Source organism: Cygnus atratus, chromosome 1 (genome assembly GCF_013377495.2).
Source record: "Cygnus atratus isolate AKBS03 ecotype Queensland, Australia chromosome 1, CAtr_DNAZoo_HiC_assembly, whole genome shotgun sequence".
Taxonomy (NCBI): Eukaryota; Metazoa; Chordata; class Aves; order Anseriformes; family Anatidae; genus Cygnus; species Cygnus atratus.
In genome coordinates, this window is record NC_066362.1 from 108,127,459 (window position 1) to 108,140,676 (window position 13,218).

The following is a 13,218-nucleotide window of genomic DNA, read 5'->3' on the forward strand; positions in this document are numbered from 1 at the left end:
AAATCTGTTACAGTCTTGGCAACAAAGCAGGCTTCTTTCTGTTCTGTCAGACTAAAATAAGAAGCTTAATTAATTTACAGCCTGAATTTACATTTGGTGTGTGGTGACACATCATCCCAGCTGGCATAATTTGGTACACATTTTTGAACATGGAAGCACATCATATTTGAAAACCATCAAGTCCCACAGTAGTGAATACACCTTACTTTCTGATCTGAGCAGTGATGTGTTGCAGTTAATATTCATCAGTTTGTCACTTTATCTTTCAACATGATCACAGCTGAAATATCAAGGTCAACATGGACTGTGAAAAAGCATCAGCAAGAAAACCTTCACAGTAGCAGCAATATATCCCTGACCTCAGCTCATTTAGTACCGGATGCTGAAGAACTCCATTTAAAATACAAGCATCTTGTAGACTTACATATTACTTGAGTAAATGTCCATTTCTTTTTCCTCCCCTCAGGGCTTTCTACCAGTATGTCACAATTCTCTATCCTGTAGAGTCTGGATCAAACACAAAATAGACAAGAAGCTTGACTTCACCATCCCTATCTTTCTTTCTTTAAAAAAATTACCATCCAGATTACTATGGACAAATTAAAAGTGAAGATATTACAGGATGCTAAAACGCTAAGAGTCAGTCTTCACAGGAAATGCAATTGAGTTAGATATCCCTGTTACATCATGCTTCTTCCATATCCTGAAAATATTCTGTGCTGAACTGATTAAGATCTTAAAGTTGTAGTTTGGAGGAAAAAAAAAAAAAAAAAAAAATCTGCATTGGAATTATTCACAAAAATGAAATTTTGATGAGTTTTCCATTTTCTGTCTGACTGAAAAATGAGTCTGTAATGCTAAAAGCACTGGACTGTACACCCTGACACTAGGCTGGCAAACACTGCTCTGCATATGGGAAAACATTGACAAAGGTAGACCTAATTCTAGCCAGAAACATAAATACCTAACTCAACAGATATTTTAAGTTATTACAAATTAAGAACTATTCTTGCTGAAAGAGAACTTAAAATGATTAGGAGTAATAACTCCTAACTGTTACTTCTGTGAAAGTTCATTTATTTATTAGTCACTGTGTAAGCAAAATGAAGAATCAAATTGGTGGGGAAATGACCAATTTTCTATGAAGTTTTTGTTCTGTTAGACTAAAATAAGAAGCTTAATTAATGTACAGTTAATCATAAAAAGCTAATTCATAAAAAGATGTGTATGTAAAATCCAAGTGTCCTATATGTTACAAAATAGGGATAAGAGCTGTAGCAGACTCTTCCAGTAGAATATAAGGATCTGTGATAGCAAAGCTACCAAACCCAGAACTCCTAAGGCTTTGTCTCGTGTTTGGATCATTTCCAAGTAAAACACACAAGGTCTGTCACTGGAGCTTTTCACATGATTGAGGACCACTAACCATCATTTTCTGGTACTTACTGTTGTAGTTGCCACATACCAATTTAGGTTTTTCTCCTTCACTCAGTACATTATTCTCATAGCAGCATGATAACATTTGAACTTTCACCTGTCAAGTTTGCTTCCAAGAAACCAGTTCAAAAACAGTTTATGCTAAAAGAAGAAGGCAGTATCATTCATATAAATCTAAATGTGGATAAAATTCATGCAGGAGTGTTAGAGTCTCTAGCCAGCTTTCAGGACAGAAAAAAAAAAAAAAAAAAACAGTCACTGATGTGATGAATTTCTGATTATTGTTTACTTTGTATATGGTAAGAAAGGTGATACCCAACATCTGCCTTTCCATTATCAAAAAATATCATTCCAGATGACAAAAAAATATATATACTACTTACACTATTCTTCTCAAAATTCAGACACAACACTCTGGGAAGGTGAAAGAAGAGCATCAGCCCTGTAAAGGGACACAGCAGCCAATCATCAGGGTAAGGAAAGCTACACAAAAAAAAAGCATCACAGCTTAAGACCAAATGACTGTGCAGACATACTAAAACACTTCAAACACAGGTCTACACTGTTCTTTTGAAATTATGACCAGGCCTCTCTGCCTTGCAGGGCCAGGGAGGGCCCTGTGGCCCATCCCCCTCCTCTAGTCCTCTGTGGATATTCTTTCCCTCCAGCCTATTTTAAACATAACATTTTTCACATTCATAGCATATCATGTTCACAATCTGAAAATAAATTTTAAAAAGACCAGATGAATCTTAAAGCAAACTTTTTTAGTTCTGTTTATTTTTGAGGAAAGAAAGAAAGGTTATTACTGAAAGAAAAAGCTGCTTGGTAGACAACTTTCCTAATGCAGTTTTAACATACACACACAATTTTATATGTTCTATGGGAGGTCACAGAGTCATCACATGAATCTTCATAAATCTAATCCTAATTTATGCTGTGAGACTGCAAGGTAGATAGGGGTCTTTCATCAGAACTTATTGTAAAATGAGTTGCCATCTCTTTTCTTTTGGAAACCAGAAGAAAATACAAAATAAAACCCTCTGTAATCTGTTGAAAGTAGGTTCTCAACAGTATGTATTGGAAAATGAACTCATTTTATCTGATTAAATGTAGCTGAACAGATCATTTGCTTTTATTAGCAACAATAAACAAATGTTATAATTCTCAAAATATGTATAATATAAGGGGACATTATTCTTCTAGACATGAGGCCCTTCAGCTTAAAACCTCCTTCTTATACGTTGTGATAGTTAAAGCAAAAATATTGAAAGCATTCTTACCAGAAAGGAGACAGTTCCCTTGTGGTGTTTGCAGCTTTGAGGTGGAAGACATTTTAGAGTGACAGTAAAAGATAAATATATTTGCCAATCAAGTGAAGCACTCAAAGAAACTAGTGATAGAGTGGCAGTTTTCATTTAAATAATACACAGGCATTGCTGTTACAATTGCTAGCTCATCTCAATTTAACATCCAGATACCTGTTCATAAAAAGCCAGATAACTGAATACGTATTTGGATTCTAAGAATAAGCATTAATACCACCCTTGGTTTCACCATTATATTCTCACTAGAGAAGAACACAGTATATTAAGATACTTTTCTACAAGATCCTTTGGAGCTCTGATTTTCTGCTGTTGAACTCTATTGCTCTTTTTTACTGCAAACAGCAACCAGGCTGTGTGTTAGACCTTGTTGAGCAACAAAACTTAATAGTGCTCAATCTTCAGCTGAAATGGCTTGAATACTTGTTTTTGTTAAGATAATTAAAGATACTTTTGTACTGTATATCCAAGAGAAGCCTTGCAAGGAAGAAGTAAAATTTCCTGCAAAAGAGGTGAAACTTCTCTCTCACTTTCACACATCCACTCACACTCCATAAGATTTTACTTTTGCACCTTATTTTCTTATTAGTTTTACAAACATCCAGTGCTAAACAAAAACCTCTCTGTTTTGATATCCTCAAGCAGTTGTTAGTGTTTTAGTAATATGTTCACCAAAACAAGCTCACAAAGTCTGACAGTAAGACAGAAAAGGGAGTAAAACCAGATAACATGCTATGTTCTTATGTCTTATGCTAAAGAAACTCTATTGAATTTAATACACAATACAGATGTAAAAACTGGGGAACATACAAGAGAATTAGGTCCAGTAGTTTTAATTTAAAAGCACAAATAAACAGAAGTAAGATTCCACATTTGCTTTCAATATTTATCCAAGGATGAAAAGCTCTGTCTTGCAAAACATCACAGAAATTGGTTTTGAGGTCTACCTTTATCGGATTATACAAAATCTTTTTTTTCTAAGCTCTGTGGCAATGGTAATAATTTAACTCTGCACACTTTCTGGAAGGGGTATTTTCTGAAGAAAAGGCTACTAACTAAGCCTAGCATGCAGAGAATGAGCTCTGTGCCTCAAGAAACTACTACCACCAGTGAGGAAAGAATACAGTTCTGAAATATTTATGAGAAAAGCCAGAGATGTTTCTCTTACATATTATTAGTTTAAGATGGAAACCCTTTCAATATTTATTGCAGAAACATCCAGCAATTCCCCATTTTTTATTCTTCAAAACACACTCTCTTTAACACAGAAATGGAAGTTGGTAAGCTCAGCAGGTCATTTCATCCATCGTATAATTGTAGCATTCAGAATTCCAGTCCTCACAACTGTCCTTCTCCTAAAAGCAGACAATCCAGAAAGAGCATACTACCAAAATGCTTTTAGGTCTGTTTGTTTTTTCCATATGCCAGAAATCACAAACTTAGACAGAATTGCACTGTTCCACCACAATTCAAACAGTATTTTTCATCATAGATATACTGCAGTCTAACACCCTGTATTAAATAGCTCTCGCCATTATGGACTGTCTTCATTTAACCATCTCTTTATTTATTTTAAATGCACTGCATTAGCAGGATCCCAGATGTTTACATTCAACTAATAGCTGCTAATCAGAACAGGATAATGCAAATTTTCATCGCCTATTTCTGTTCATAGATCATCTGTGAAACAAAGCCAAGCTTATTTGAACTGTCATAGCCCTTTTTTCCCTGAAATAAGTTTGATATAAACGTCTGTTTCATCCCATAGACCTCAATCCAGTAATTCAGTATTAGTGAGCATGCTATGAACATAACCATCTAAAGTCAGTGGGACTCTGGGGTTTTATTAGCCCACACAAGTACCCTGATTGCAGGACCAAGCCTGGAGGTTGCAAACTACTAATCAGAGATAGCAGCCTGATTTCATTTCTGCATTTCACTACATCTGAGCATTTTGACTCATGGGTCAATTGTTTCTGCTTCCTAAATGACTTCCAGGAATGACCAAGTATCCATGCAGGTAGTTTCTGCATTAGCACTCACGTGAACCTGCAAGGAGGCTTGAGAGATTTTTACATCTTACATTTTCATTCACATCTTCTCACATCTCACATTTACATCTTCAGGGACTGAATTCATCTGAATGAATTTATATTCATTTGTAGAAGTGAATATAAAATAATGGTGAATATCACTGAACACAGTTCAGCACTTAACTGATTGAATATTTGTGAATAGTTTTTAAAAAGTACTTTTTACTACCCCTTCTGCATGAAAATGAAGTATTCTTAGAGAGACTTTCATAACAGTGAATTACATTCTCTCTAGAGGTCACATTAGAAAGAAATATAGGTGGTACACTCCTCACCTTCTCTCTGGTTCATTCCAATATGTTAATTTATTCTAACAAAATAGCATATAATAAAGAAAAATATGTTTAACAGCTAAACTTTCAGAAATTACCTTTCAGAATTAATATCCTCTTAGTTAAAAGTAGCATTTCATACCTCTTGAAGGTACCAGTTCAGCCTGTCTGCAGATTTGCTGACAGAAACTCATACTTTGAAGCAAGCTTTTGTCTACAGACCGGTTATTTCTCTCTTCTTCTCTGACTCCTTTTTTTAATAAAAGCTTGTGCTCTACAAAACTTTAAAGGTTAGTAGTAATATGCCCATACAACATACTGCTCCACTCACAGTTTTGTTGGCAACACTATATAAATCTGAAGTCATGGCAGTCATGTTTTTTCAGGAAAGAAAAAAGAAAGCAATATTCTTAGAATAAAACAATTTATGGCAGTTACTAAACTGTAGAAAGATTTTCTACAGTTTTCATCCACACAATGTTAAAAAGATGTGAAAATATTTTGGAAAATTTATCGACTTGGCTCATCATATATCAATTGTCTCTGGAGAAAATCTTCAATGAAGATGAAGATGAATAGTATAGTGGGTTTTGTGTTTGCAAAGAAAAGTATTGCTTACTAATAAAAGTAGACAGGTAAAAGTTGACACACACTGATGTGGCACCAATCAATACAACCGCAATAAAATAGATATTTGTCTCATCATAATACAAAATTAACAGGAGCACTGTATCTGTGGCATATTAAAATATTGCAATTTGACTAACAAAGCAGGGATATTTCTAGAAAAATGCAGCATTATGGAAGCCATAATGTTATTTTGAAGTGAAGCATACAGTGTTCGAAATACAGCTTCTTTTTTTTTTTGCCTTTTTTTTTTATGTCAAAGTTTATACAGTTTCTACTAGTGCAATTGCCAGAGGTTCATTTCCAGCTTCAAATATTTAACCAGAAGATTTTAGAGCTGGGAACTTCAGCCAGATAAGTTATTTTTTTCATCCTTCTTTCCCCACATAAGAATTTCCTGAAGAACTATTGTTCTGTTGTGATGGTATATTTTACAGTTTTGTTAGGTGTTCACAGTGTCTGCCTACCACACTTGTGAATGTAGAGACTATCATCTCAAAAACCTCAGAGCATTGGTCCCTCTGAGTTCAGATTTAATCAAGGATAACTTCTATTCTTCTACTTCTTCCTCTGGTAATGGATGTAATGCAGCTAACAACATATGATGATATTAATCAATATTTTAGTCACAAAAATCAAAAAATACATGTTTTTTCATCTTCCAATCAGTGTTCTTGGCTAAAAAGAGCCCTCTCAACAACTGCAATGTGAAGTTCAGTAAATCTTATGGAGATAACCTGAGCCAGAAGGCTACACATTACATAAATCCATATTAACTCATTTCCAAGAGATAAATCACAGCTGTTTAGAAATTACTTGTCATTTATGAAATATACAGGGGAATACAAGCTTTTCTTATATCTGAATACTAATTCTATTTCTTCTTTCCTAAACACGCACTTCTGTTGATTTTCCTAAGTTACACTTTCAGATTTCTATTTTCTTTTGAATATTGCTACCACAAATGTAAGTAAAATGAGTATTAAGAAAAACTGCATTTAGTTAGGTAATGCACAAACATTTTACCACAAGTACAGGTGATGTTACTTTTTCCATCATTCTCTATTCTGAGAATTCTGTTTCTTAATTAAAACTTTTTTGTATATTTTTAATTTCACGATATCCTACTGATATAGAGGCAGTTATATATATATATATAGTATATTGAATGATTCTGTATATATTCTAGATTAGTTCTAAGACAAGCAGAGGTGAAAAAGATGCTTATTTCAATCACCATAATGTTGCACAACACAGAATCAGGTTTCATATGTTATCTTTAGAGGCAATCATTCTTGCCTAGAGAAAAAAAAAAAAAAAAAGCACCAGATAAAAATGAGAAGCCATACCCATGGACTGCTGGGTTCTCTAGTCTCATTCACTTTCTCTGTAAAGGCACAAATTACACCTATCTGGACCAAAGAGAAGAGATGGACTCTGGAGCACTGATAGAAAGCCACATCTGGTAAAGTATCTCCTGAATGATCTTCTAGGAGCTACCCGAAATGAACCCTGCATAGACCATTATTTGTCTACAAGGCATTTTCCTGCAAAACAAGAAAATCCAGATGCAAAAATCCCCAAGAAATCAAGAAATACCTGTATTTATTTTGCTTGTTCAAGTGCTGACAATATTATTGACATTGATGCAAGCCAGCCACACTGAACCACACTGCACCATTTGCATTCTGTGTAATGCCCAGCACTGGAGGAAAAGCTGTGAATGTAGCAGGTTGCACCAGTGGCAACACTACAGAAAGACAGTCAGGTGAAACTCAATAATAATTTTTTACAATGACAATTTTATATGCGTGAGTAATATTCTAACCAGAAACATTAAATATTTGTAACTGGTGAGTGGAACTGAAATATGGTTAGGTCACAGCAACATACAGCACCTTGTCCTCTGAAAGCTAGATGCTCTTAAAAGTAAGTATCCAAATAATGCAGCGTTAAAATTACTAATCATTTCAGAAGAGTATTAAAGTTCTGATTTACCAACAAGTCTCTGATACTCAAATCCTATTGACTTTTAAGCCTTATTACTCTGATGTTTTTAATATAACAATTACTGTTGTCAACACTCTAGCAATGAAATAGGCCCATACAAGAATCAAGCAAGTGATTCTATTAATTGCTAGCTCTACACTTTTTGCATTTCTCTAATTTTATGCTCTTTATGCACTAAGCTTTCTGTCTCCCTGCCTGTAAGCTCAGAACATGGTCAGGGTCATTTGCCCTAAAACCTACTGAAAGAAAACAGATGTTTCAACTGTATGTAACTCCAGGCATGACTGGCCAGACTGATACAGCCAAAGAATACATCACAGCTCAGATCCCTGCCTTCCCCTCATAAAGAACACAAATTTGGGTCTCTCATCTATTCAGCTACTCATTTTCATCGAGAAGGTAGAAAAGTAATTATCTATGATACCTTCCCCACCCGCTTTCAAACTGGCCAATAGATTCAGAAGCTATTGAGGGGGAGGGAAAGCAGACATGAAGATAGCAATTTAGTATGCCTCATTTCCTTCACTGCCAAGAAAAACAGAAGATAAACAAGATAACAGAATGTGTATAAAGATTCCCAAACCTGACCTTGCAAGCATACGATTGGCATCTTTTCACTAAATTGGAACTAGTAACATGAAGTGACATACCTGAAGGACTGAAAGGAATGGATGCATCCAGCGTTTTAGGATATATTGCCATTAGAGAAATGGCATTGGCTTAAACTCTTCAACCATATATCCCATGAGCTAAGAAAAAATAGCATGACAGAAATACTAACATATAGAAACTATGTGAATTGCCAGAAATCCTGTTCCTGCAATCCTAAATAAACTACTGCTAATGCAACATTTTTGTATCCCAGTGAAAACATGACTGTAGTAACAGTGACCATCCCCCATAAATTTCTATTCTCAAATGGTTATTTTATATATACTTTATTTTAACACAAAATTTCCATCTACATCAAGTTATATCAATTACCTAATGCTTTAGAATCTGGTTACCAATAATAATGAAAAGAGTATATTCTATAGAAACATTTGATGGCCTGAAATCTATTTTATTTCATTTGGAAGCTTTTTATATTAATGGTAACCAAGGTAATAGACCAAATTCTGAGTGTCGAAGCTGTTACGGTCTGAACTTGTCCTTGAAGGAATGAGTTACTTAAGTTTGAAAAACACATGTAACATATACTATTGATGAAGATAGTAGCTACCTGTGATAATACCTTGTAATCTGTCTGTGCAACTTCAGAAACATTTATCAATGTGAAACTTCAGACAGACTCTTCAGTTCCTCTGTGTTAAAGTACAAATGCTATCTTCATAATATATATTTAAATGGTTGGCTTTATTTGACCCTTATGTGGGTCAGGTATAAGCTTTTGAAATTATTTCCTCTGGTATTCATACTTTATTTCACAAAGCCTGGGATTTCATCTTTCAAGAGATTTTTCCCAAGATAAATAGCAATATAATCTCCCTAAACATTCACAAGAGACAATTCTAAAGAAGAAAGCAAAGATTAGTCACCCTTGCCTATCCGAAATGGAAAAAAAAAAAATGAAATAAAGAGAATATGTGCATTAGAATACAAATCCAACATTAAGTATTTCCATTATTTCCATTAAGTATTAAGTATTTCTTTTTAAGAGTGCTGCTGACCTCAGCTTTACGTAAGAACCTGGGAGTGCATTACTTCCACGTGACATAAGACTCTCAAGCTTTCAAAAATCAGTAAAGATTGCTTTCTGCTGAACATGTCCAAAGGACTGGCATATTTGATTTATCATTGATAAATCAAGTGTCATTGATTTATGACATTGTCAAGATCTAAACTTAAGCATGAAAACCACATCAGTTCCAAACTCTGTTGAAGCTAGAAGAAATTTCCCTGCCTGCGTATAAACCCCAAGTTTTTAACAGCTGACCAGGATACAGTAGAGTTCAGCTATACTCTGTGGGTAATTTCTCAAAAACTACATTACAAGCAAAAGACCTATCTTAGATGGCATAGGAGCTTTTGAGAGAAAAGCAACAACAATTTGTAGTAACTTTCCAAAGGTTCTAGTTCCATTACGGCAAGAAAAACATGCACAAATTCAAAACATTCTGGTCATAGTTCAACACTTCCCTTTAATCTTCCTGCCCTGCAAAAAGAACAACAACAACAACAAAAGGAAAAAAAAAAACCTGTATAGGTAGATATCTACATAGTTTTATTTTTACTTTCCAGCTAGCTATTTTATTCATATTTTCACATCTGTCTTCCACCAAACAGGAGAGAGTTTCCTATCAAAAACAAACTGCAGTGGAAAGAAATGCCCACCTCTCTTTTTTTTTTTTATTAATCTTATAATGTACACAGGCAGCTGAAAGGTTGTATGTATATTTCCAAAGTTTAAATTGCATAAGTTTTCCTCCATTGAATCTTTGAAACTTGTCAGATTCTGCTCCTCTGGTATGTTACAAACAAGCTGACTTAAAGGTTGTGAGAGGTCTGCATAATGTTGTATATTATCCAGAATAGCTTCCCTTGTTCCACTGCACAGCTATCTCAAGACAACCTGAACAGAGACAGCACCAGAAGAAATCTCCACTATCCTCTATAGCACCCTCAGAGCTGTGTCCAGAACCAGAACTCCAGGGCCTCCCAGGCCTGCCTTCTCCTGTCCATAGTTTACCTATAAAGATCATCTCTCATGTGTAAATCTATGCTGAGTATGATACCAAAATGTTTCATTTGTTTGTTCAGAAATATTCAAATAGTTTGAGCTCCAGCAGTTCCATATGTTTTCAGGAACATCTTCAGTGGACCAAGGTAATTCTCTCCTGACTGCATTACATCCTGTCCCTCAGGGTCATTCTTTTGGAAACATGAAACGGGTTTTATGAATGATGTCAGCCAAGCATCATTTTATTTATGCATTGCAATATGAAGACAAGGTTGCCAGGGAAGGGACAGGAAAGGCAGAGTCTTGTCTTCATTAGATATTATTTTGTCACTAAGTAAAAACTGCTCTTTTTTCTCCTTGCATGCTCACATAGCCTTGCTGTGGCCAGCACTGCAGATAGATTGGGAAGGTATGATTTGTGTTGGCAAGCGGATGGCCAAGTTGACAGAAACTACAGTTAATGTGCGTAGCAGCTGCTGAAGGACAACACGGCATCTCCTGCGCGTATTAGGTCTGCACCGCACCATCTCCGTGACTGGTGGTGGCCTCCCAGGCTCAAAGCAGATGGTTGCTAAGCAGATTCAGGACATCCATCAACCCCTGGTCTTGGAGCACAGCCAGAAGCATCCAAACAGGAATCCTAGGTAGGCAAGCAGCCTTTCTATAACAGGTGTTAAGCAATAGGCTTGCAGATACAGTAGTGGATTTCTCCTTTCCACCATGGGGGTGCAAATGTTTTACATCTTCTATTCCAACACTGGAATGAAAGGCAAGGTGAGTTACAACAGATAGGCACTTTGAAAAACTGTTTATGCATGTTTCAGCCTGTTTTTTCCACGTCTAAGATCAGAGGAAAAGTAGACCGAGTTTTTCTCCTCTCTAAAAATCAACACTGAGACTGACCTTTCCTTGGCTGATCTTGGAGCTGATGATAAAAAAGGAAGGGGGAGGGAAGGGCAGGTTCACTGTTACACCAACTCAGAGGGTCAGCTGCCTGTGATCCAGGGTCCAGCTCTGACAAAGCCCAGCTGTGAGACCTTGGCCCAAACTTCTAAAGAAATTGTCTAAGCTGTGAGAAAATCTCTAAAGTGGAGCCATGCAAGATAAGAAAGCTAAAATTGCAGAGGTAAAATTGCTGAGATGGGGATAAGTAGTATCTCAAGGATTCAAGGCGAAAGACATCAACATGAGAAGTATGCAATCCTAAAGGGAAAAACAGGGAACTGACAGCAGCTCAGTAACCTTGGGGATCATCATCTTGTCCCAGGGAGCAGAAGGCTAACCCTCCCCACCTGACTAACTGCCTGATCAGCAGGGACTCTTCAGGTGTCTAATCAGGAGTAGTGAGCATATTAATGCTTAGCAGAGTAGCTCATTGGTTCAGACTATTTACTATATATTTTTTTAAATAAATAAATAAATAAAGTGTTTTAAGATGTATTTATCTTACTTGCAGAATCTATGCATGCAGTAAAAGTCATCCAGACTGGAAGTAAAACAACTACATAGAAAACTCTGTCCTTTATTTGTTTGCAAGTTTACCTGTATTTGTACTGTCTCTTCTTTAGTTGCAGAGGGCTGAGATCAGTCAGGAGCAGGTAATGGGCTGATAACTCAATATTCTGCATCAATGCCAGGTGATCAGATAAAATCTCTGTGACTGAGGATGTAACAGCAGCAAGTATAAGCTAAATAAACTGAGGAACAAAGTTCACAGATTAGGATTTAGGAAACAGTATGAACATATTAAGGAAAAAAGAAATTTAAAAAATAAAATAAAATAAACAGAAAAGAATAGCCAGACAGGGAGAAATTCTTAACAATGGCTGCTACTGACAGACTATAGTCTCCACCTCTTGCTCACCTGTCAGAGTTCATTTAATTATCACTTTTTGTCCCAGCACATAATCACAATGGAGTACTACAGAGGTCTATCCTGGAACCTATCCTGTATAAAATCTCTCTTAAATGGTCTGGAAGAGGCAATGGAGTACGCTTATATCAAGTTTGCAGATGATGCCAAACTGGGGGGTTGAAACATTTAAAGGAAGACTTCCATTCAAATCAAAAGGGCTTGGAGGAATTGTCCAACAAGAACTTCATGAAAGTAAACAAGGGCAAATGAGAAGTCCTTCATCTGGGCAGGAAAAAACCCTGGCAGTGGTACAGGCTGGGAACAGACTGAGTGTGGAGCAGCTGTGCAGAAAAGGCCCTGTAAAGCTGGACTGACAGCAAGCTGAGCATGAGCCAGCAGCATACCCTGGCTGCAAAGATTGCCAACTGCCATGAACCCTGTTGGGGCTGGAGCTCTTGCCCTGCAAGGAGAGCCTGAGGGGCCAGGACTTATTCAGCCTGGAGAAGAGGCTGTTTCAGGGGGACCTAACAGTGGCCTACCCATACCTATAGGCAGGTCATTGAGATGGTGGAGCTGGGATCTTCACAACAGTGCATGGTAGGAGAACAAGAGGCAATGGGCCTAAGACTAAAGAAAGAGAGGTTCAGACTGGGTATAAGGAAAAACTTTTTTCTAAGAAGAATATGTTGTCCAGCAAGATTGTGCAATCTTCATATTTAGAGGGTTTTAAGACTCATCTAAAGATAGCCTGGAGCAGGCCCATCTGATCCTAGAGCTGGCCTGCTTTGACAGTAGGTTGAACTAGTGACCTCCTGAGGTCCCTTTCCACCTGAATGCCATTCTGTGCTGCTCTGCAGACTCTGGTCAGAGCAAATGGGCCCTCTGCTGACCTAGCTCTCCTAAGGAAATCCTTTTTCTC

At 36.6% G+C, this 13,218-nt stretch overlaps 1 long non-coding RNA gene across 1 annotated transcript; it reads right to left on the minus strand.

Annotated features, from left to right (window-relative positions):
- Nucleotides 1–428: 428 nt before the first annotated feature.
- On the minus strand, nucleotides 429–12,084 carry LOC118247568 (uncharacterized). Its single transcript, XR_004778486.1, has 3 exons — nucleotides 11,987–12,084; nucleotides 1,821–1,851; nucleotides 429–507 (listed from the first exon to the last, which is right to left on the minus strand). It is a non-coding gene; the product is annotated as an uncharacterized LOC118247568 (long non-coding RNA).
- Nucleotides 12,085–13,218: the final 1,134 nt, after the last annotated feature.